The sequence below is a fragment of the Phacochoerus africanus genome, chromosome 1 (assembly GCF_016906955.1).
Source record: "Phacochoerus africanus isolate WHEZ1 chromosome 1, ROS_Pafr_v1, whole genome shotgun sequence".
NCBI lineage: Eukaryota > Metazoa > Chordata > Mammalia > Artiodactyla > Suidae > Phacochoerus > Phacochoerus africanus.
In genome coordinates, this window is record NC_062544.1 from 105,693,218 (window position 1) to 105,719,070 (window position 25,853).

General features: G+C 42.7%; 1 protein-coding gene and 1 non-coding gene across 4 annotated transcripts in view; one reads left to right on the forward strand and one right to left on the reverse strand.

The window, feature by feature from the left end:
- Positions 1-25,853, reverse strand: part of ULK4 (unc-51 like kinase 4) — a 521,416-nt gene that overhangs the window by 84,761 nt on the left and 410,802 nt on the right. The window lies entirely within an intron of this gene.
- Positions 23,414-23,516, forward strand: LOC125113906 (U6 spliceosomal RNA). Its single transcript, XR_007131631.1, has one exon. It is a non-coding gene; the product is annotated as a U6 spliceosomal RNA (small nuclear RNA).

The window sequence follows — 25,853 nt, forward strand, 5'->3', positions numbered from 1 at the left end:
CAAGGTGGGTCCTGTTGGCACCTGTGTCTGCAGATGGCAACCTCACCAGCCAGCGTTCCATCCAGCACAGCCTCCTCACCCAACCCCCACTCCACCCCTGGGACCCCTGAGGTCTGTAGCAAGGCCTCACTCTCATGCTCAGAAGCTGCCCTAAGGGGCTTCAGCACACTTGGTCTGGACCACCATTCTATGCTTTCTCCTGTTGTATTTTTTACTAATTTAGTGCAAGTCTCTCTTCCCCACTAGGCTGTAAGCTCCTTCTTGTGGGTGAGGGGATTGCTTTTTAAACTGATGTTTTATTCCCAGTGCCTGACTCAATCTGTGGCAGGCATTCAATTCTCTCTCCTTCTTCCTCCTCCCTTCTTTCCTTCCTCCGTTCTTCTGTGCTCTCCCTGTCTTGAGTGTCTTTATATACGTTCCACACACTCTGCTAACTGCTAGCGGATTGCGAACAAGACGGGTCCTCAAAGACCATTCCATCGAGATGTAGAAACTAAACATGATAATGTCATAAAATGCTACAGTACAAGAAGCCCAAGATATTACCTGACTCTGGTTAGAAAAGGCTGTGAACTGAGCCTCAGAGACAGCAGCGATTTGACAGAGGAAGAAGGCGAGCAGAGGAGGTGGGGCTGGGGAGAAATACTGCTCCTGGGAGAGGGAACAGCTCAAAGGTGGGCAAGAGTCAGACCAGCGAGGGGGACTGTCAGTGGCCAGAGTAGTTGCAGTGAGAGGACACGGAGGAAGGAGGGCAAGGCAGCATTAGGGAGATGAAGTCAGCAGGGACTTTGAAAGCCAAGTTCAAGACTCCAGGCTTTATCTTGAGGGCACTGGACTCAGTGACAGGCTTTAAGCAGGACAGTAAGTTGCTTTCTCGAGGTGCTCAATCAATAACTGCCGAGTGGATTACCTGACACACTGAGGACACATTCACTGGGACTATCATTCTTGCCACCTTTGACATGACCCACCACTCATGTCTGGACACATAATGCCACCAGGACTTAATTTTTCCAGCCTCTTTAAAGTTCCCATTGCCTCTTTCTTATATGTGCGTCACAATTAACACTAGATTTCTTCTTCCACAGCATCAATCCCATCCTTTCTGGCTACTGAAGTCTTTGGTTTTCTTGTTCTGCAGAAGCCAAGCTCCACAAGCATCCACTTGGTGATTCTACTAGTGCCCAGAACATGAAGCCCAGCAGAGCAGGAGGAATGTCTATGGCAGAAGTGGGGAGGGCAGCTAAAAGGGACAAGAAGAAGGATCCTGCCATTCAATATTTTCAATATTTTGGATGATGTTAATTTTCACTGTGAACAATTTTTCATAATAACTGTAAAACAAATAAGGAAGTGTATTTATGTACGCCATGGAAAATACATCTTAGGCAAAATAATTGAAAAAGATAGCAGCAAGCAGAGATGCTATATCCTTGAGTTCTCTCCCATTTTGTTTTGTTTTGTTTTGGCCACACCTGTGGCATGAAGAAGTTCCCAGGCCAGAGATCAAACCTGCACCACAGCTGCGATCCGAGCCACAGCAGTGACAATGCTGGATCCTTAACCTGCTGTGCCACCAGGGTTCCCTGGTTCTAAAATAATTCACCTAAAAAATTATTTTCCAAGTAGTTTTGAGTATATATCTCTGAACGTGACAAAAGAGGGTAGTGAGTTAGTCGTTTGATTTGAGGACTCTTGTCACATACAGACTCACTGGTTTTTCTGATGAGCTTCCAACTTTTCTAATGACTTAAAAATAACCTATAATACATGAGTCATTACTCAGGATTTATCTTCAAAGAACTCCAATTACAGAATGTAGGCACTGGAATCCCCCCTTTTAGATACAGGAACAAGCATTTAGTTAAAAAAATCATAGGATTCACACGTAAAGATTTATACTTTTTTTCTGAATAGAATGGGCACTAAATAAAAGTGCCACCCCTGCAGCTCTAGCCAAGTTCAAAGGCACATTGTATCAGAGTGAAAGTTTATCCCAAAGGTAAACTCAGTCCAAAGTTACACATGTTCTAACTAGACTTGCTTGTCTATTGCTTTCAAGCCTTCAGCATGCAAAATGTTTCTCTACCTTTGGACAAATCATACAGTTCATGGTCTAAAAAAAGGGGAGACCTGATAGCCTATACTGTTGCAGAGAAACATGACAGATATTTTCCCCAGGTCTCAAAAGATGGAGAGATGGCCAAGCCCCTCCAGATCAGGCTCTGATTCATCTTGCCAACTTCACTTCTTCCTCTTCTCCTTCATGCGTTTAGCACTCCACCTAGAAAAGGGAACCCTCCTATTACACTGCTGGTGGGAATGTAAATTGGTATAGCCACAAGGAGAACAGTATGGAGGTTCCTTAAAAAACTAAAGATAGAGCTACCAAATGATCCAGGATTCCCACTCCTGAGCATATATCCAGAAAAGACAAAAACTCAAATTCAAAAAGATACATGTACTGCTATGTTCACAGCTGTACCACCCACAATAGCCAAGACAAGGAAGCAAGCTAAATGTCCAGTGACAGAGGATTGGACTAAGATGTGGTACATGTAGGCAATGGGATATTACTCCGTCATAAAAAGAATGAAATAATGCCATTTGCAGTAACATGGATGGACCTAGAGATTATCATACTAAGTGAAGTCAGAAAGGGAAAGACAAATACCCTATGATATCGCCTATATGTGGAATATAAAAATGATAAAAATGAACTTATTTACAAAACAGAGATAGATTCACAGACATAGAAGACAAACTAATGATTACCAAAGGATAAAGGAAGAGGAAGGGATAAATTAGGAATTTGAAATTAAGAGATACACACCACTATACATAAAATAAACAATAAGGACCTACTGTATAGCAAGAGGAACCATATTCAAGTCTTTTATAAGCTATATGTTCTTTTTCAGATGCATGTGTATGTGCAAATAAACCTGAACCACTTTGCTGTACACTTATAACATTGTAAATCAACTATATACTTCAATAAGAACCTAAATTAAAGAAACACAAACACTCCAAGTAAAATTTCCTTTCCTTCCCCATATATAGACCTTCCTTTTCTGCATCTACACTCTTGCTCATGCTGTTCCCTGTCTCTGGAATGCTCTTCTCTCCATATCTGCATGTCCAAATCATATACCTGTGTTTCAAACTCATCTCAGATACTGCCTTCTCTAAGCAGCCCTAGTATTTACAGAAAAAAAAGGAGCCTCTCCTCCCAGTGGAATTCTCCCCATGCATGGACCACCTTGTGCCATCTACTCTGGGCTCTGTGAGGGCTGCCAAAACCACTGGTCATCTCTAACGTAGAGCTTGATTTACAACAGGCATTAGTGCCTGTTCCCTACATGAGCAGTAGGGTATTGGAAAGTTAGGAAGAGGCAGATTTGCTGATTTAATTAAGTTAGAAAAGTAAATGGATAGCGAGGAGGCAATAAGAAGAACAAGGCCTCAAACACGAAAGGATGAAGTTTCAGGTCAGGTGAAGCACTGACCACCAGCACACACTATTTGGCATTTCGGGTCCCTACACAAGGTATCCTGGAGAACAAGACAAAGGCTACTATTGAGTGTGTCTGTGACATGCTAGGGTTTGTGCAAGTATCTTTTTCTTTAGGGCTGCAGCTGAAGCATATGGAAGCTCCCTCACTAGGGGCTGAATTGGAGCTATAGTTGCTGACCAAACCACAGCCACAGCAATGCAAGATCCAAGCCACATCTGCAACCTACATCACAGCTTGCAGCAACACCAGATCCTTAACCCATTGGGTGAGGGCCAGGGATCGAACCCCATGGATACTAGTGGGGTTTGTTATTGCTGAGCCATGACAGGCACTCTCTATGCAAGTGCAATCTTGACACTGGTTTATTTATTTCTCAAATACGATTCTAGAATGTATATGTTATCACTCCTGCTTCACAGAGGAGGAATGGTGGTCAGCGAGACTATGTGAACTCAGGGAGGTCCAAACAGCTGAAATTCCTTCTCCTCCAAAGCCTATGTTCCACTCCTTATGCTGCCCCAAGAATATCACATTCTAAGAGAGAGAAACATAATTGAACACACACACCAAGCTCCAGGAAAACAAGGGTTAAACATTCACATCAAACCCTTGAGCATTCTTAGTTTCACAGCAGGAAAAAAGAAAATCTTAAGAGATCAATAGAAGTCCCTCACATCTGCATAATATATCACACTTCCCAGAGCTTCCTTCCCCATCCACAAGTCTGCTTAACTACTAGATTCAGCATATTCAGAAACAGGGTTTGGCTGTGCCTTGCCAAAGAGGGCCACAGCTCCTGATTCTCATCTTATGTAAGACTCAGAAAGCTCAGTGACTTCAAAGAAGAGAACAGCTTCTGTAAGGTTCCCAGGAACCAGGAGAGCCAAGGAACCAAAGCGCCCTCATAAAGTTAGGATCTGAGGGGATCACTCTTCCCTCAGTTGGTCTCTAAGGTATCAGTGTCAAGAGAGACGGGGCAGATCTGGAAAATCAGAGGATCCCCAGCGGTCGGACCATACTAGTAGGACACAGAGGGAAGGCTGAACTCTTGCTGAATTTACCACATACCCCAGCTCACAATGTACCACATATAGAGCCTAGTTTTCTACAATAAGCAATAAATAGTTTACAACACAGCAATAAAACATCCCTCCATCTCTCCACCCTATCTATTTCTATGTCCTTTTTTTTTTTTTTTTTTTTTAGGGCAGCACCCATGGCATATGGAAGTTCCCAGGCTAGGGGTCAAATTGGAGCTACAGCTGTCAGCCTACACCACAGCCACAGCAACATGGGATCCAAGCTGCATCGGTGACCTACACCACAGCTCGTGGTAACACCGGATCCTTAACCCATTGAGTGAGGCCAGGGATCAAACCCATGTCCTCATGGATTCTAGTTGGGTTCGTTACCACTGAGCCACGACGGGAACTCCCTCTCCATCCTATCTAATATAGCTCCTAGAAGGCAGTCACGACTTGACCAGGGGCAAAAGAAGCACCTGCAGAAGAGTGCATGCTCAGGAAGTGCAGGTCTCTGGGGTCATCCTCTGGGCAGCCTGGTTATCTATATTGGTTCCTGAGAGCTGGCTCCAAAGTCCATCCAACTCGGGAACTCCTCCACTCTCAGCCCCTATGCCTGACGCTTCCCCAGGGGTCAGAGTGCAACTTCCACACTCATCAATACTCAACATGTCTTGGGCAGGCATATGAGAAGGACCTGTAGTGGCAGAACTAGTAGTAATAGTACTCACAATAGTATTACTAGTAGTAGTCATAAGAAAGCAGCTTCTAAAGTCCTATCCTTCATGTAGACCTGAACTCTAGCAAAGGCGAAGGAAGGCTTTAGAAGGGCAAAACAGGAATAGGGTCTTTTCTACCTTCACCCCATTTATCAAATATAAACATAAAGCCAATTTCCCCTTGGAGCTCTGGTACACATACAAGGCATATAGGCATATAAGCGTCTCCTTGGAGGGGTCTTGCTATGGAATGGAAGGCCCAAGGTACTTCATTCTTACTTTCAATGAAACAGCATAATTTTTCTTTATGTAGGTTTTTCCTCAATAAAGTGAAGGAAATATCACCATGGCACCACTGTCAAGGCCACACATACCCTTCTGAAAAATAAGACTTGGATTATTTTGTCCATCTTGCCATTACTAATACAGACATAAATTCTCTATGCTATTTCATGGGTATATTTCCAGGCACATGGTGTATAGTTTATAATTTAATAGTGCATTGTGATAAATGTGATTTGTGAGAGTCATTTCTTCACAAACACAGATCTTTTCCATATTTTATGCAAGCCTACTATTCATCATATTTAGTGTCCTCATATTTAACTAAGAAGATAATGAAAGTGTAAGTCAAAGGAATCATTTTATAAAACTCCAACTTGGCTGTTTCTCTCTCCTCTATAAACGGGTGGCTGTCCTTGACCTTTTGTTTTTGATTTTATCTTTCCTGTTTCTGTTTTGAGTCACAGGCCTTTTTAAGACTAAAATAAAAGTTATGGATCTTCTACAGAAAAATGTGCATGAACAGAAACACAGTTTTCATATAATTATATTTCCTTGCAAATTTCTTTAAGATTAATACAATGTAGAAGTAATCTTTATAAAGAGTTCTGTAACTTTCATTATTTTTATGCTTATTGTGCACATAAACCAAAAAGTAATCCTCAAGAACAAACTTCAGTTTGAAAGCTTGCTTTATATTTAGCTTCAGTAAGAAATTCAGATTATGGCAAGGAATTTGAGAGCCAGGGGTGTGTGTGTGTGTGCACGTGTGTGTGTATGGGTGAGTTTTAATATATCCAAAGCTAGGCTTTCATCAAGCAATTCCAGAATTATTAGTCTTCTTTTGCAGTAAATTCATGGTCCACTCTTTACAATGGCTTTCAAGAAGTGTCTTTGTGTTTGGCAAGGTTTGCTTCACTGGGGCTGCCTCTGTCATCACAGAACAGATCCAGAAATTCAGATTTCCATTTAAAGTCTCTGAGCAGGAATAGCCCTCAAAGGAGTTGGGTGGTGTTGCATGGATTTCTTTCTGTAGAGAAATTAAGGAGGCTTTGTTCTTTTGGAGACTAAGTGGCAGGGCCTCTTCCTCCAGCACAGGGAAGTTCACAAGACACCCGCTCCATCCTGCTCTTCTAGATTGAAAGCTCAGTCAAAAGAACTCAGGGTTTCTCAGGAGCATCAGTGATGGCAAATGTAGGGGCATACTTTTCACTTGACACAGGAGCTCTCTGGATGGAAGATGAGTCAAGCTGCTCAACAGTTGTTCTCTGGACATCCAGCAAGCCTCTGGGCAGGAGTGGGGAACTTCATACCCTCAGTCACCACTTGATAAACCCCTTTGAAGCCGGTGAGGCAAGGCCTTGGCTCTCCTAAACGACAACTTAGCCTGGCAGGAAATACTTCTGGGATTGCCAAGGGAAGGCTGGGTACCAGAATGCATGGAAGCAGAGACTAATGGCCCTTCCTTCTTTACAAAAGGAATCAAACCAGAAGCTGTTTGGTTGAAACAACACACATCTGATGGACAAAAGCCATGGCTTGGTCTCCCAGAAATACTTTAGGAATCTCATCCAGTTGCAACTGATGAAAAGCGTAACTGCCAATTTCTCCATGATATATTTTAAAATAATTAGAAATCTCAGGCATTCCAGAGTGTATGGCATTTGACAGGTCACTGCTTCGTTCTTTCTCTTCTTATTCCAGCCAGAGGCCATAGATACCCACTGCCCACACTCCGGGATTGCTCCCAGAGCCTTCCTAGTTGCTTAAAGACAAAGCTTCCCTCGGAGACAAATCCAAGTTTCTGCCTTTTCAAAGGTAGCCATCTTCTGTACCATCTGGTGAATCTCCACGGCAGATGGACAGATGTTCCTTTCAGTTGTGTCCAGCGTCAGTCACGCAAGGGACAACTGAGGTCACCCTGTCCACAGGCTAGAGAACCTGACCTTTCCCTCTCTAACCAGGTCATTTCTAGGACGTGTGTTCTCAACAGGGTGATATTGCTGCCAAAAAGGTAGAATGTGGCTTTTTGGTAGGGGGTGGGGGGCGAACATGACTATCTCCTAGCTTTTAAAATGATTTGCGGCCCTCCAAAGGACCACTATATGTATACATGCATACAAACACATGTACGCACACACGTGCACACACACACACGTGGTATTTAAATTTTATACAGAGGAGTAATTAGGAAAAACGCCTTAAATTCCCTTGGGTACAAAACAACAAGAAAAAAGACAAGCACTGCTCTGGTATATTTGAGGGTGTTGGGATGTTTCCAGACTGTTCCCATGTCTACCTGTGGCCTCGGGTTCTTTGCTCAACTGCAGATGCCCTCTGACTCAGCTCCTGGGTACCACCGAGATTCAGGGACCACTGACTCCTTCCACACAAGTGCTCCGATCAACACTGCAGCCATAGAAGAAAGGTGAGGTCACACCCCACACTGTCTCTGCTCCCCCTTCCTTTATCCCTCAAGGCATCACTTTCTTGACTAGCATTTACAACAGTATTTACTGAGATCATGAGAAAGGATTTGCCTTTCCAAAAGAGACATAAAAGTCACTATCAAGTTTTTGGTGCTCCTCTAGGGATCTGAGCTTGTCCCTTGGTCCCAGGGACAAGGCTCTTGTCCTGCCTTCACCCCCCTACTATTGATGGGACTCGCCCCTTTCATGTATGATCTCGTTCTCCCGGCGCACCAAGGCTCAGGACTCTCCAGCCTCCAAGAAGAAGTCAAAAGTACTTAACATCATACTAACCTCCCCTCCCAGAAAAGTACCCTTCTGATTTGCCCAGAAGAACAGCTTAGCTCCTCTGAGCTTAACCTCCTCCTTTAGACTAGGTTTTCACCACTGCAGAGGCCAAAACTCGAAACAGGAAGCTGTGTGGCATATGGAGGAAGGCAGATGACTCAGGGCTGGCTAATGGGGAATGAGAAAGCTCTTAAGGTCAGACAAGGCCACCTCACAAGAGAGCAGGGTACAAGCATTTTCTTATTTTCTTATTTTTTATTTTTTGATTGTTATTTCCCCAATAAAATTTCTTTTCTTTTTTTTTTGGAATACATTTTTTTTCTACTGTACAGCATGGTGACCCAGTTATACATACATGTACACATTCTATTTTCTCCCATTATCATGCTCCATCATAAGTGACTAGATATAGCTCCCAGTGCTACACAGCAGGATCTCATTGCTAATCCATTCCAAAGGCAATAGTTATTAACCCCAAGCTCCTAATCCACCCCTGCTCCCCCTCCCCCTTGGCAACCACAAGTCTGTTCTCCAAGTCCACAAGTTTCTTTTCTGTGGAAAGGTTCATTTGTGCCATATATTAGAGTCCAGATATCAGTGATATCATATGGCATTTGTGTTTCTCTTTCTGACTTTCTTCACTCAGTATGAGAGTCTCTAGCTCTATCCATGTTGCTGCAAATGGCATTATTTTGTTCTTTTTTATGGCTGAGTAGTATTCCATTATATATATATATCACTTCTTCCCAATCCAATCCTCTGTCAATGGACATTTGGGTTGTTTCCATGTCTTGGCTACTGTGAAAAGAGCTGCAATGAACATGCAGGTGGCATGTGTCTTTTTCAAGGAAAGTTTTGTCCGGATATATGCTCAAGAGTGGAATTGTTGGGTCATATGGTAGTTTTAGGCATAGTTTTCTAAGGTAACTCCATATTGTTCTCCATAGTGGTTATACCAGCTTACATTCCCTCCAACAGTGCAGGAGGGTTCCCTTTTTTCCACATCCCCTCCAGCATTTCTTATTTGCGGACTTATTAATGATGGCCATTCTGACTGGTGTGAGGTGGTACCTCATGGTTGTTTTGATTTGCATTTCTCTAATAATAAGGGATTCGGAGCATTGTTTCAAGTGCTTGTTGGCCATCTGTTTATCTTCCTTGGAGAAATGTCTATTCAGGTCTTTTGCCCATTTTTCAGTTGGGTTGTTGGCTTTTTTGCTGGTGAGCTATATAAGTTGTTTGTATATTTTAGAGATTAGGCTCTTGTCAGTTGCATCATTTGAAACTATTTTCTCCCATTCTGTGAGTTGTCTTTTTGTTTTCTTTTTAGTTTCCTTTGCTGTGCAAAAACTTGTCAGTTTGATTAGGTCCCATCAGTTTATTTTTGCTTTTATTTCTGTTGTTTTGGGAAATGGTCCTGAGAAAATATCTGTAAGGTTGATGTCAAAGAATGTTTTGCCTATATTCTCTTCCAGGAGTTTGATGGTATCTTGTCTTATAGTTAAGTCTTTCAGCCATTTTGAGTTTATTTTTGTGCATGGTGTGAGGGTGTGTGCCAGTTTCGTTGACGTGCATGCCGCTGCCCAGGTTTCCCAGCAATACTTGCTGAAAAGACTGTCATTTTCCCATTTTATGTTCTTGCCGCCTTTGTCAAAGATTAATTGACCATAGGTGTCTGGGTTTATTTCTGGGTTCTCTATTTTGTTTCATTGGTCTGTATGTCTGTTTTGGTACCAGTACCACACTGTCTTGGTGACTGCGGCTTTATAATACTGCCTGAAGTCTGGGAGAGTTAGGCCTTCTGCTTGGTTTTTGTTCCTCAGAATTGCTTTGGTAATTCTGGGTCTTTTTTTGGTTCTATGTAACTTTTTGGATTGTTTGTTCTAGTTCTGTGAAAAATGTCATGGATAATTTGATAGGAATTGCATAGAATCTGTAGATCGCTTTGGATAGTATGGCCATTTTTACAATATTAACTTTTCCAACCCAGGAGCATGACTATCCTTCCATTTCTTAAGCATTTTCAAATCACAGAAATAGATCGGAAGCATCCACCACGCACTGGGTCAGAATGGTGCCCATGGGCCTTGAAATCTGCCTTCTAGTCTTTTCTTCCCATGACTTTCCTTACCTGGACTTTCGAGGCCATCAGTATCTGGCAGCCTCCCTCTTTGGGCTTAAAGAATCTAAGAAACCACTTGACTCTGGCCTCTCCTAGGGATACTGTCTCCTACTTACTCTATGAAGTTATAAGCTTAGTACCCATTGCTTTTGGGTCTCCTCCATTCAGAAGCCTCTCCGGACATCAGGGCCCCACTGGTTAGAACAAGCAGAGCTTGGCTCCACTAAGCAGTGACCTACTTTACTGAATAAAACTAGATAAAGCTCTCCTCAGGGGGCCAGTGAAATAGGCACACATCCATACTGATGTATTTGATTAACAATCTGGAGTAGCAGAGTATTAACAAGTCAGTAATAACTAAAGTAAAACAAGGAAATGCCATGTTACAACTTTCCATCTTGCTTCCACTGGGTAAAACCTACTTATTTAAAATAACGCTAAATTAACAAACACTCCCCACTATTCCCTCTACCCCAATCTTAGGGGCTTAATGCCCTTGAAGTTTATTTTCTCTCTCCTCTAACAATTCAATTCAAGCTTCAAAGGTGACCTGCCACCTGATGCCTCCAAGGCACATGTTCTTTCCATCTTGTGGCTCCACTGTCCTGTGGGGTGGGGGGGGGGGGGTCTCACAGCCCTGTGTATCCAGCAGGCAAACAGGGAAAGAGGTGGTGGGAAAAGCATCTCTGCCTCCTCAGGAACCTCAAACCAGAGGCCACACACATGTTCACACCCATTGGCTAGAACCTCAACGCAAGGGATGCTGGGATATGTAGTCCAGTTGTAAGCCACATGAGAGGATGACCATGGTTGATGCATCACTGGCCACCCTGTCACCCTCCTTCTCCCATTAGTCCACAGGGGCTGAGCAGAGTCTGTGCTGGGGTCATGATCTCATGGGGAGGGGCCTTATGAGACCATGAAGACCAATCTCCTTTTGCTGAAGGCTAGAGGAACCCGGCAGGGGCTTCTCCTTTCTCAAGCTTCACCGCCCGCCATTTTCATAGACTGCAAGAATTACAAATCAAGCCTCTCTGGCTCTTTCAGGGATTTCCAAGGAGAATAGGTTTCAATGAGCTATCTTATTTATCTACAGGTAATTATCATTTTTGTTCCAGTTTTTCTTGATTTCATCCCCTAAATTACAAACGATGTGTGGTAACAGGCTTCTTGCCTATTAAAACTGGGAGCTCTTTGAGGTCAAAATAAAACAGAGTACCCTTTTAGTACTTTATCTGCTTTTAAGTTAGGAACCAGAGAGAAGCCTAACAGAAGCCAACTTAAAAAAGGGTCCTGGAATCTCAGGAAATGAGAGCCCTACTCTGAGAACAGAGCAAACAAACTCTGCTAGGTTAAGGCCAGCCCGCCAAAGAAACTGTGTTTACTACAGTGTAACTTGTCTTCCAAATCTGTACTAATTCCACACACATGTAATTGCAGACAAGAACTATGGTATAGTCTTGTCTAGGTAAACACTTGCCTTCTGTTATAGTGTGGAAATTCAGAATGGTCTGCTGGCCTCACTCCTACCTTATGGCTTCCCCTCCCCACAATGATTTGAGTCATCTTCTTTCCTTTCCCCCAACACCTCTGTCAAAGCACTTCCATATTCCTAGTATGGTTATCTTTTTTTTTTTCTGCTTTTTAGGGCCGCACCTATGGCATATGGAAGTTTCCAGGCTAAGGGTTGAATTGGAGCTAAAGCTGCCAGCCACAGCCACAGCCACAGCAATGTGGGATCCAAGCCAAGTCTGCAACCTACACCATAGCTCATGGCACGCCAGATCCTTAGCCCACTGAGGCCAGAGATCAAACCCGTGTCCTCATGGATACTAGTCGGGTTCATTACTGCCGAGCCATGAAAGGAACTCCCTGTTCATCATTCCTGAAGGAGTTGCTCTCAGCTCTCTACCAGAGTTGGAAGGCTGCTAGAAAATTCCTATTTGCCAAGGAACTAACTGTGCTAAGGGTAAAGAAATCACTTTTTTTTAGAGAAATGTCTAGTTAAGTCTTCTGCACACTTTTTGATTTTTTGTTTGTTTGTTGTTGAGTTGTATGAGTTGTTTGTATATTTTGGAGATTAGGCCCTTGTTGGCTGCATCATTTGCAAAGATTTTCTCCCATTTTGCAGGTTGTCTTTTCATTTTGTTTATCATTTCCTTTGCTGTGCAAAAGCTTTTGAATTTAATTAGGTCCCATTGGTTTATTTTTGTTTTTATTGTCATTATTCTAGAGGTGGATCAAACAAGATGTTGCTGCGATTTATGTCAAAGAGCACCTCTAGGAGTTTTATAGTATCTGGCCTTATGATTAGGTCTTTAATCCATTTTGAGTTTATTTTTGTGTGTAGTGTTAGAGAATGTTCTAATTTTAGTCTTTTAAATGCAGCTGTCCAATCTTCCCAGCACCACTTATTGAAGAGACTATCTTTCCTCTGCTTGATGTTCTTGCCTATTTTGTCATAGATTAGTTGACCTTAGGTACTTAGATTAATTTCTGGGATTTCTATCCTGTTCCATTAACCTATATTTCTGTTTTTATGCCAATAACACACTGTTTTGATTACTGAAGCTTTGTAGTGTAGTCTAAAAGCCGTATGGATAGCCAATATGTACATGAAGAGATGCTCAACATCACTAATTATTAGAGAAATGCAAATCAAAACTACAATGAGGTATCACCTCACACTGGCCAGAATGGTGATCATTAGTAAGTCTGCAAATGATAAATACTGGAGAGGATACAAAGAAATGGTACCCCTCCTTCACTGTTGGTGGGAATGTAAATTGGTACAACCACTATGGAAAACAGTATGGAGGTTACTCAGAAAACTAAATATAGAATCACCATATGGTCCAGCAATCCCAATCCTGGGCCTATATCCAGAAAAAAATATGTAATTCAAAAAAGATAGACACACCCCTATGTTCACTGCAGCACTATTCACAATAGCCCAGACATGGAAACAACCTAAATGTCTACCAACAGATGAATGGATTAAGAAGATGCAATGGAATACTACTCAGCCAAAAAAATGCAATAATGCCATGCGTAGCAACATGGATGCAACTAGATATTCTCATGCTAAGTGAAGTAAGTCAAAAAGAGAAAGACAAATACAATATGATATCAATTACATGTGGAATGTAAAACATGGCACTAATGAACCTATCTACAAAACAGAAACAGACTCACAGACACAGAGAACAGACTTGTGGTTGACAAGGGGGTGGGGACAAGGCAGAGGGAGTGGGATGGACTGGCAGTCTGAGGTTAGCAGATGCAGACTATTACATTTAGAATGGATAAGCAACAAGGTCCTACAATACAACCCAGGGAACTACATCCAATCTCTTGGGATAGAACATGATAGAAGACAGCATGAGAAAAAGAATATATAGATATGATTGGGTCATTACACTGTACAGCAGAAACTGACACAACACTATAAATCAACTACACTTTAATAAAAAAATTTTTTAAATAAAAAAAGACATCACTTTTCCAAGAGTGCCTGCCTACTAATGAGCGCTTGTTCCCCAAAGAAAGATCTCTGGTGGTGGAATTTTAGGAACTGATTATGAGTTTCAGGGAGAACCTTTGCCCTGGGGAGAAAATTCCAATGCTGGGTTGAATCCTCACCTCTAAACCCAAGAATGCCCTTGGGCTTAGCAAAAGCCCTGCAGAACCTGATGTCTGCTTATAGCCCAATTATTGCACCCATCTTGAAGACCTGGTGCTGTTTTCTGGTGTCATCATCGCTACGGATACATTCTTAATAGAGATTTGGGGGTAGAAAGTCTTCAGGGAAATAGTCATAATCAATCAGCACTCCCTTATTGTAAGAGAGCTGATTGTCAAGACTGTTGTTGGGGAAAAATATTTTAGAAGGTCTCAAATCAAACTGTATAATCAGCACTCATGTTTTATGCAAATTAGAAGATATATTCTTACAGTGCATCATAGGAACTAATCACCCCAGCACCATCGCTCAGAGAAAGCATCTGCCACCCAAAATTTAGAACAATAATTCACAGCACATGGAACAGTGCATCACTGCAGATTAGACTTGTTATAAATTTATAATGATTTCATATAAAAACATTACATTTTAATAGTTTCAAGAAATGACAAGGTAGAGCTGGTATAAATGTTTAACTAGCACTGTCTCATATTTCACACTTTGTTTATTTCATTACGGGGTATGCTAAAATGAAACTGCTAGCTTAAAAAAAAAAGTCACCAAATTCAAAACCGAAAACTTAGGAACATATACTCTCAGTAAACCAGATTTCTAGCCCCGAGGATATTCTACAGCCTCTTTGAGATAAATACCTGGGTATTTCATCTAACTATCTAGTAATTTTTCCATACAGGTAATTTTTAAAAAATCATCCTTACCTGGGTGAGAGGAAAAATAAGGCACAGCCCTCATAATTGAATTTATATCCATAGTGAAGGCTACCATGGAGGGTCTTGTCCCCTCATGTTCTCTGGGCTGAACTATATACCAGTCTACTGTGACTTTACATGTATATCCATAAAGGAATGAGGATCACTCAAAAAACATCAGGTCCTGTTATAGGAGAATGAGATGTGACAGTCACTGGGTTGTGTCAGACAAACAGATGAGACCTGAAGCTGCCTGGCAGGAAGGCATCTGATTTGTTATTGTCAGGTGTGCTCTATAATCAGCCAGTGCCCTTTCTCTTGATAATCTCTCTCTTTAAATTCTCGGTGATTCTACCCTTTCTTTTCTGACGTAATCACTCACAGAAGTCCAAGGAGGCAGTGGTATTCCAGATCACAGCATTAGAAACTCTATCCTTCCTATTTATTAACTGTAGATGAACCAGACTTAAAACTCCATGCCATACCCATCAGTGCAAAGGGGCAGTTGTGGGACAGTATGTTTAGCTGAACTCTGTCTTCTGGGATTTTTAACTTTCTTAGTCATTTCTGCAACATTGAATGATTATGACCAAAGGCCAGATGTTATCTGTACAATCAGCAAATAAAGATTTATTTTTGCTAGCTAAGGAAAAAAAAAATGTTCCTGTGGTCTAGATGGGCCACAAGGAAGACAGGGTCAGGGTAGAAGGCGGGGGTAAAACCAGGCAAAGCCCATGAGAGCCAGGAGCTTGGGGAGCAGCTTCAAGTGGTATGGGCAAGCCTCAGGTAGGGAACAAGTCCTGGGGAGCAGGAGCTAGAAGAACAGAGCAGCCTGAGAGGTGGGGTGAAAGGTAGAATAAAGCCAACAGTTTAGGCAGCAGGCTGAAAACACTCCATTCTCCATCCTTGGGAAAGTGGGACTCTGAGGAAGGAAGGACGGTTGCTCAGGTCCAAGGTCTAGGCAAGGCAGGGACGGAAAGGTCAGCAGCAAGGCTGTGATGGTGAGTTGGCAGGAAGGAATTCAGGTTGTAAGTAATCTATAGAATCTAAACCCCCTTCACTTCCCAGGCATCCTCTGAAACCTTGGGAGAGCACTGGACCCTATGGTTTACCCTAGAGATGAAAGTCGTGAATATATGAAGACATTTGCATAAACATTTGATCCTCATAATAACCTATGGGGCAGATGCTTTAATCTCTAGTTTATCAATTACAAAAAGAGTGGGAGTTCCCTCTGTGGCTCAATGGGTTAAGAACCCGATATGGTGTCTGTGAGGATGTGGGTCTGATTCCTGGCCTCACTCTGTGGGTTAAGGATCTGGCATTGCTGTAAGCTACAGAGTAGGTCACAGATGCAGCTCCAGTGTTGATGTGTCTATAACACAGGTGGGCAGCTGCAGCTCCAATTCAACCCTGAGCCTGGGAACTTCCATATGCCAAGGGTGCAGCCCTAAAAAGAAAAAAAAAATGTTTAAGGAAGTTAAGTAACTTATCCAAGGTTTTCCCATGGTGTAATGAGGGACTTATACTTAGACCTGAAAATAAAACCTTGTCTCTTCAAGAGCAATATCTTGGAGGAAATGAACAGCAGCCCCAATCAGCAGCTTTGAGCCAACTGTGAGAATGTGTCAGTGGTGTGGGATAGAACATTCCTCTGAGTGCTGGCAGGAGGGCCACACCAGCCTTGGGGTGGGTGAGAGCCAGTGAGATGAAATCACAGACTGCCTTTGGGCTCCTTCCCTCATTGACAGCTCAATACGGCAGGGCTGAGAGCTCCCTGAGACTGGAGATTGACCTGGGTTCGCTCATTACTTCTTTGCCCCACGCCCAGCACAGAGCAAGGTACAGATAGGGCTCAGCGCCTTAGCTGAATGCACTCATGAAGTGGGAGTGGCTTGGGTATCAGGCTTCTGCCTGCCAACCTGACCTGCAACCCACTCTTCTTAGGTTGTCTTCCTGCTGGAGACCAGGAGATTTGATGAGAGCCCACTTAATTCAGGCTACATGGGGGCAGGTGTCATGGCAGGCAGACCCATGGATAAACAAAAACCACAGAGCCAACACTTAGATGGTAAGTATGATTCTAACTGTTTTTCAGAAGTAACTCTTCTGGAGATGCCATCGTGGCTCAGTGGAAACGAATCTGACTAGGATCGATGAGGATGTGGGTTTGATTCCTGGCGTCGCTCAGTGGGTTAAGGATCCAGCATTGCTATAGCTGTGGTGTAGGTCGCAGACATGGCTCAGATACGGCATTGCTGTGGCTGTGGTATAGGCTGGCAGCTACAGCTCCAATTTGACCCCTCGCCTAGAAACCTCCATATGCCTTGGGGGCAGCCCTAAAAAACAAAAAACAGAAGAAGTAACTTGTTTGATCATCACAATAACCCTATACATGGAGAGTATTATTAGACTCCCATCTCACAGATGAAGACATTGAGACACTGCAGGTTAGGTAACCAGAAGTCACAGTGCTAGTAAGTGGAGCCAGGTTTTAAACCAGATATTTTGCCACACTGCTTCTTACACAATCTCCAGCCTCAGGGCATTTGGGGGTAAACACACCATGAAGGAGTGGACTCTGCAGGACAGCTTGTGCTTGAGTTCCTCCGGGGAGGAACAGGTACAAAGTTCACAAAAAGAACTCATTTACCCAAACAAACCATAGGCCTAGTACAATTCTGGGTGCTAAGGACACAGTAAAGATGCTAAAAAACAGACTTCAGAGTGCTGAAGGATATAAACAATAGAAAATAAGCAGGCAAAGAGACCAGACACCAGAAGAGGATGAGTATAATAGAGAAAAAACAAGCTGGGTCAGGAGGCAGAGGACACAGAAGCAGGGTGGAGGGGTGCGGAGGCAGTTCACGGAGGCTGGTCAGGGAAGGGTCTTCCTGTCCAGGTGACACCTGAGTAAAGACCTGAAAGGAGGAGAGAAGCCTTGTAGGGGAGAGAAAGCATCTTCCAGAAAGAGAGGCCTTGAGGTAAAAGCATGCCTGCTGTGTCTGAGGGGCAGCAGGCATGTCTGGATTGGAGAGATCAAGAAGAGTGGCAGGAGGGATGCTGAGGTATGACAAGAGCTGAAGCCAAACCGTGACAGCCCTGCAGGTGAGGAAGGGCTGGGATGTTCCTCTGAGATGAGACGCGAGCCGTATCTCACTCAGGGGTTAAGAGGATAGCCCCAGAGGTCCCTGTGATTCAGTGGCTTAAGGATCCGGCATTGTCACTGCTGTGGCTCAGGCTCGATCCCTGGCCTGGGAACTTCCGCGTGACACGGGTGCGGCCGAGAAATAAAAAATAAAAGGATGGCCCTGGCTGCCATGTTGAGGACAGGATGTGGAGTGCAGGCGGGGGGCACTGGTGAAGCAGGAAGACAAGTTCTGGCAGTTACAGTAATTCCAGTGAGAGATCAGCATGGTGGGGGTGTTGACAATGATAAGGTCCTTTTTTTTTTTTTCTCTCTTTTTATGGCTGCACCCATGACATATGGAAGTTCCCAGGCTAGGGGTCAAATCGGAGCTACAGCTGCCAGCCTACACCACAGTCTCAGCAACACAGGATCTGCGCCGAGTCTGCAGCCTATACCACAGCTCATGGCAATGCTGGATCCTTAATCCACTGAGCGAGGCCAGGAATCGAACCTGCATCCTCATGGATCCTAGTTGGGTTCCACAATGGAAACTCTCAACAGTGATCAGGTAAGAACAACAGGGGTAGGGGTAGAGAGGAAGCAGTTAAAGATGACTTGACTTGTTCCCTCACTTCCTCCGGGCCCCGATGGAGAAGCATTCCTAGCCTGTGCAAGGTATGGCTTGAGAGGCTCAAGCTGCCATGGCTGAGCTGGGGGGTAAAAAGAGGTGACGGGGCAGCAAGCCCAGGAAAGGAAGGCTCCAGAATGTCTGTGATGCCCATGGTCAGTTGAGCAAAGATGGGGAGCAGACTGCCGACACCATCAGATCTGAGTTCAGAGTCTTGGGTGCTAAAGGTGCAAACTCAAGAGATGACAGGAAAGGCAAGAACCTGGCTGAGCTCCCTGAGGAACCAGTATAGTTGGAGAGAAATGGGCTTCATGAGGCATTTTCAGCACAGTGGTGTTCAGAGAGACCAGCACAGGAAACTGAGAGGAATGGCCTGTGTGTCAGGAGGGGACGCAAGAGTGTGATGTCCCAGAAACCACGGGAGGGGAGTTCCCTGAAGGAGCCACTGGCTGTGCCAAAGGCCGAGGGGAAGGACCCCAAGAAGTACTGTTCACAAGCTACCACGCTCAGGGCTGCTTTGATGGAGGCGTGGGTATGGAAGCTTGACTAACCAGACCCCAAGGAGATCTGCTGGGAAGGAGAGGGAGAAACGGGACAGTAAGACAAGGATGTGGGTCAAGAAAGTTTCTTCTCCTTTTTGAAGATGGCTGATGTAACAGCATATCGTACACTGATGGGAGTGACCCAGCTGAGGGGACTGCTGGTGATACAGGAGAGATGGGGAAAGATGCTAGAGGCATGTCTTTGCACAAGAGGAGGGGACAGGTCTGAGGCAGAAGCAGAGGGCTTGGTCCCCCAGGGGAAGAAGAGGGAAGGAGAGTTGCAGAGAGATGGCAGTGTTGAGGGTGGGAGCTTACGGCAGTTCTCTCCTGAACTCTTCTATTTGCTCAGCAAAATAGGAAGAAAAGGCATCAGCCAAGAGAGAAGATGGGGAGAAAGTGATGGGTCTGGATATCTTTTCAAAGATTTTAAAGATGAAACAGTAAATTTGGATTTGACTGAGAGAAAACTCTTAATTGATGAGATAAACCTCAGGAAAAAAAATAGGCAAAATTACCAAAGTACTAATTCCTTCTCCTGTTGTTGGAAAAGTGCCCTGGGACATAAACTCATCTTTTTCCTGGGATCAGGGCTGATGTGGGCCTTCCCGGAGGATGCGGGCAACTGAATCCATCAGAACTTATCGCATAACCTCCAGAAAACTGCTTCAAAGTTCAAAACATGCACTGTTGAAAATACATCATTATCTGGGGATTATGTTATGTTATGATATTACTGTAAATTTTCATATCCTGTGTGACTAAAATATTTCTTCAAAGCAGCATCTTATTGGGTGGTAGTTACATAAGTGTCTATCATTTTGTTCTTTGCACACATCTGTGGTGTGTAATATCAGTAATGATAATAAAATGCAGAACCTTACTCAGATGTTGATATAATGAATGTGCATTCACATGCCAGTTTCTGCCATAATATCTTTAAAGATAGATTCTAAAGCTTTGGTGTTGTTTCTAGGGAAGGTGGATTTTTTTCCCCATTCATATCAAGATAAATTAAGAGCATCAGCCAGTTTGTAAAAAAAAACAAAATAACTGAGTGAGCCTATACTTGGTGTTTTGCTGTACACAACAGTACATAGCTCACTGTCTATTTAGAAAGGAGTTCAAAATAGTCAAGCAAAGATGAATTTGTGTTTAGAGGAGTTGTACAGGTAAATATGTATCAAATTTTGCTGGTATGTAGTGAATTAAATGACTATATTCTAGTTTCCTGAGACACCATTAGTTGGAAGCCTTTAATAAAAAAATAGGCCACTTCTCACGCCAGATCAGAGAGCAGAGGTATAGGACCTTAAGTATGTGGTCCTACAGGCCTAGAACTATGTATTAAACAGCATGAAAGATGGCAACCCATCAGAGTACAGCTGAGCAGAATCAACAGAAAGTTCCTAGGTACGACAGCACTAAATTATTCGGGGATTTTTTTTTTTTTTGAGAAAAGACAACTTTAAGAGAAAAGACAGAATTTGTGACTAAATTAGAGACTGACATATTCAGGCTACTACTGATAAAGCAGAGATCAGTCAGGACCATTCAAATCAGCAAAACATTTATAAAAATAGGTCCTTGCAGGATTTGTCAATTCTTCCTTTCCTGTTTTTCATTTTCTTAAATTGTGGTGAAATCCACATAAAATAACATTTACCATCTTAACCATTTTGGGTGAAATTTCTTCCTTACTTGGAATAGGTATGAAACCAGATACACTATTCTTCATGGTTAAAGATGTTAAAATATATCTGGATTCAAATCCTGGATCTACCACATACTGACCTGGCCACCTGTGCCTCAGTTTCCTCATCTGAGGAAAATGGAGTTTTCCTATCTCCCCTCATAGGGTTGCTCTAATGTTATCCAGATCAGTGACTCAGGTTAGTGGCCTAGTCCGGAGAAAACACTCAATACACGGCGGCTTTTTTATCATCATTAAGTGGTCTAGACAGTAACTTTTAAGAAAACCATTTCCTAGTCTTTAGTCACCTGATTAACAGTGGGTGACGATCACTGAAATGTTCCTCAGCAGCAGGGAACCTTCCAGCATTGCCATGGCTCAGAAGCTCAGGAGAACAGAGCCCCACTCTGGCTGCCCTGCTCCTGGGAAGTTGCTGGGCAGTGACACAGTCTCCAGCATCCGTCACTGCAGCCGCAGCCCTGTCCCCAGCCTGGCCAGCTTCCAGCCTTTGTCGTGGTCATGGAGGCTGCCAGCCTGCATACCACCTCATAGTAGGTTCTCAGAGCCATGCTGCCGTCCTCAGAATGCCATGGGCCCACTGATGGGACTGATACTGGAGGCTCTGGCTCTCAGTGGTCACGGAATTAAGCCTAATAAGGCACAAGGAGCTCCTTGCAGGACACACAGGGATGCCCACAGTAATTGGCCACAGGCCTCTGATTCCCCGGGGGCTAAGGATTATGTGCTGGCAGCAGGGAAGGGCCCAAGACGGCTCAAGACCTTGAGGGGGCCAGATGGGATCACCTGGCTTCATGCATAAGTCATGAGCAGCTCTGCTGACTGCTCTGTGCTCTCCTGTGCCAGACACGGTGAGGCCGAGCCCCAGTTCCAGGAAATAGACAACAGGGGCCTCCCCTGTGCTGGGAGATGGCTCTGGCCCAGGGCTGCTTCCCCACCTCTGACTGTGGCTATGAGAAAGCTGACTTCGGAGCTCTGGGTTCTTGCAGAGACAAGCAATAAAAACATGCATTAGGCAGTGTGTGTTTTCATCTGGTCGCCACTGAACCCCTCAGCAAAAGGTGTATAACTCTTGACAGGAAGGGTGTGCCTTTCACACAAAAACAGCTTTACTGAGGTTCTTTCTAAGACAGGTGAAAGTGTAGAATGTGGTAGGGATGTATGCCTGGGTCCCGGATATTTATGAAGACACTTGCCATTTCCAAAGGACCTCTCTGCGTGTGTGTGCACGTGCAGGTATGTCTTTTATTGATGGCTTTCTCTGTGTGGTAACAAAGGATGCACTGCACTGTGGTCAACCCTGTGTATCACACCTCCTATAATCCCAACATAAGGACCCTACCAAGTAAATCAGCACTTGGCTTTGAGATGTTAAGTGACTCGTCCAAGGACACACAGCATGTAAGGGACAGAGTGAACCTGCCCACCTGTGTCCAAGTTGACTTCTGTTAATCCAGGCACTGGAGCCCGACTCTAAAAGTGCTCACTCAGTGCTCCCCCAGCCCAGGTCCTGGCCTCTGTGCCTGAATTGATGGGTCACCAACAATTCTAGTCCACCTGCCCTCCGCCAGACCCTGAGTAGGGCGCTTTGCTCTGGTTGCGACATTATTAATGCATTTGTAAGTGAATGGTACCATTTACACAGGTAGGAAAACTCTCGTACTTCCTGCTAGCCTGTTTCAAAGCTTTATTTAATCAATTTTCTCTTTCTGATATTTCTCTCCTAGTGCTGCTCCAAATATCCCCCCTTGTGAATTCTTTACTTGATACACTAGCCTTTAGAGACAGAAATCCTAAACAGTTGTGTCAATTTTGAATGTCATTATCATTTTGAATATGGGGTAAAGTAAGAAATAAAAAAGATTCTCAGTAGAAATCCAGATATAAATAGACAGACACAAATTAGAGATCCGGTCCCTTTCCCCACAAACATAAATGAAAGTATCTGGAATTGGCTAAAGACAGACTAGATTCTGAAAGGGGAATCTCTCAGACCCAAATCTTGTTTATAGCTTTGTTAACCACCCTTTCTGGATTTTCAGAAGTCACCTCTAGACCATGTTAGCTTTTAGAACCACTTGGGAACCATGTTAAAGCACAGATTCTGATTCAACAGGCACAGGGTTGGACCTGAGACTCTGAATTTCACATAAGTTTCCAAGTACTGGAACTCCTAATGGTCTGGGATCACGATTTGAGTAGCAAGGGGCTGGAGGTAACTTTATCACACCATCTAACTATCCCCAAGAAGGCACTTTTTCAATATTTTCACTAAATTGAAATTCTAAAGTAAGTTTTCAAAAATAAACAAATGGGACCTGATTAAACTTAAAAGCCTATGCACAGCAAAGGAGACTGTAGACAATGAGAAAAGACAATTTACTGAATGGGAATGTTTGCAAATAATATGATTGATAAGGAGTTAATATCCAAAATATATAAATAGTTCAAACAACTCAACATCAAAAAAAAAAAAAACCAAAAGACAAAAAAACAACCTGATTTAAAAATGGGCAGAAGATCTGACTAGACATTTTTTCAAAGAGGACATGCAGATAGCCAACAGGCATGCGAAAAGATGCTCAGTCTTGTGCTCGCTTTGGTAGTAAATATACTAAAATTAGGACGATACAGAGAAGATTATCATGACCCCTGCACAAGGATGACATGAAAATTCATGAAATGTTTCATTTTTTACCAATGGCATTTTTCACCAAACTAGAAGAAAAATAAATTTTAAATTTGTATGGAAATACAAAAGACCCTGAATGGCCAAAGCAATCCTGAGAAAGAAAAACAGAACAGGAGGAATCAGGTTCCCTGACTTCAAACTGTACCATGAAGCTATAGTCATCAAAACAGTATGGTACTGGCACAAAAACAGAAATACTGATCCATGGAACAGGACACGATGACCAGAGATAAACCTATACACCTATGGTCAATTAATCTATGACAAAGAAGGCAAGAATATACAAAGGAAAAATGAAAGTCTCTTCAATAAGTGGTGATGGGAAACTGGAAAAGAATCTAAAGCCACAAGTAAAAGAATGATATCAGAACACTAACACCATCCAGAAAAATAAACTCAAAGCGGATTAAAGACCTAAACATAATACCAGAGACTATAAAACTCTTAGGGGAAAACATAGGCAGAACACTCTTTGACATAAATCACAGCAGTATCTTTTTTTGATCCAGCTCCTAGAGAAATGAAAATAAAAATACAAATAAACAAATGGGACCTAATTAAACTTAAAAGATTTTGCACAGCAAAGGAAACCATAAAGAAAATGAAAAGACAACCCACAAAATTAGAGACAATATTTGCAAACAAAGCAATGGACAGGGATTAACCTCCAAAATACACAAACATATGTTATAGCTTTATATTCAAAAAACAAAGAACTCTATTGAAAAATGGTCAGAAAATCTAAATAGACATTTCTCCAAAGAAGACAGAAAGATGGCCAAGAAACACATGAAAATATGCTCAAACACTGCTCATTATTAAGAGAAATGTAAATCAAAACTACAATGAGGTACCACCTCCCACAGGTCAGAATGGCCATCATCAAAAAGTCTACAAAAAATAAAAGCTGAAGAGGGTGTGGAGAAAAGAGAGCCCTCCTACACTGCTGGTGGGAGTATAAATTGCTATACCCATTATGGAGAACAGTAAGATGACTCCTTAAAAAACTAAATATAGAACAACCATATGATCCAGTAATTCCTGGGCATCTATCCAGAGAAAACCTTAATTCAAAAAGATACATGCACCCCAATGTTCATTGAAGCACTATTTACAACAGCCAAAATAAGAAAGCAACCTAAATGTCTATCAACAGAGGAATGAGTAAAGAAGATGTGGCATTTATATATATACAAAATGGAATACCACTTGGCCACAAAAAGGATGAAATAATGTCATCTGCAGCAACATGGATGGATATAGAGATTATCTTGTTAGGTTAGAGAAAGACAAATATCATATGAGATCACTAATATGTGAAATATAATAAAAATGATAAAAAATAACTCATTCATAAAACAGAAAGAAACTCAAAAGTTTCAAAACCAAAGTTACAGTTACCAAAGGGGAAATGTTTTGAGGAGGGATAAATTGGGAGGTTGGGACTGACATATGCACACTACTGTATATGGAATGGATGAGTAATAAGGACCTACTTATACACAGGGAAATCTACTCAATACTCCGTAGTGATGTATCCATGGCGAAATAATCTGAAAAGGAATAGATCTATGTATATGTGTAACTGATTCACTTTGCTCTACAGAACATTGTAACTATCCCCAAGACAGCACTTTTTAACACAACATTGTAAGTCAACTATACTCCAATTAAATTTTAAAAAGATGCTCAATCTGGCTAATTATCAGGGAACTACAAATCAAAACCACAATGAGATATCACCTTATACCTGTCAAAATGGCCATCATCAAAAAGAACACAATTAACAAATGTTGGCAAGGATGTGGAGAAAAGGGAACCCTGACACACTGTTGGTGGGAATGTAAACTGGTTGCAAGCCACTATGGAAAAGAGTGTGGAGGTTCCTAAAAAACTAAAAATGGAACTGCCATATGACCCAGCAATTCCACTCCTGGGTAAAAAAACTCCAAAACTGAAAAAAAAGTCCAACACACTAATTGCAAAAAATACATGCACTCCAGTGTTCATAGCAGCTTTATGTACAATAGCCAAGATATGGAAGCAACCTACATGTCTATCAATAGGCAAATGGACGAAGATGATGTGCTGTATGCATACAAAGGAATATTACTCAGTCATAAAAAAGAATGAAATCTTGTAATTTGCAACAACATAGATGGACTTGGAGGATATCACACTTAGTGAAGTTAAGTAAGAGAGAGAAAGATAAATACTGTATGTCACATATATATGAAATATAAAACCACACAATGAACTAGTGAGTATAACAAAAAGAGAAGCAGACTCACAGATAAAGAACAAACTAGTGGTTACTGGTGGGAAGATGTAAGGAAGGTGGG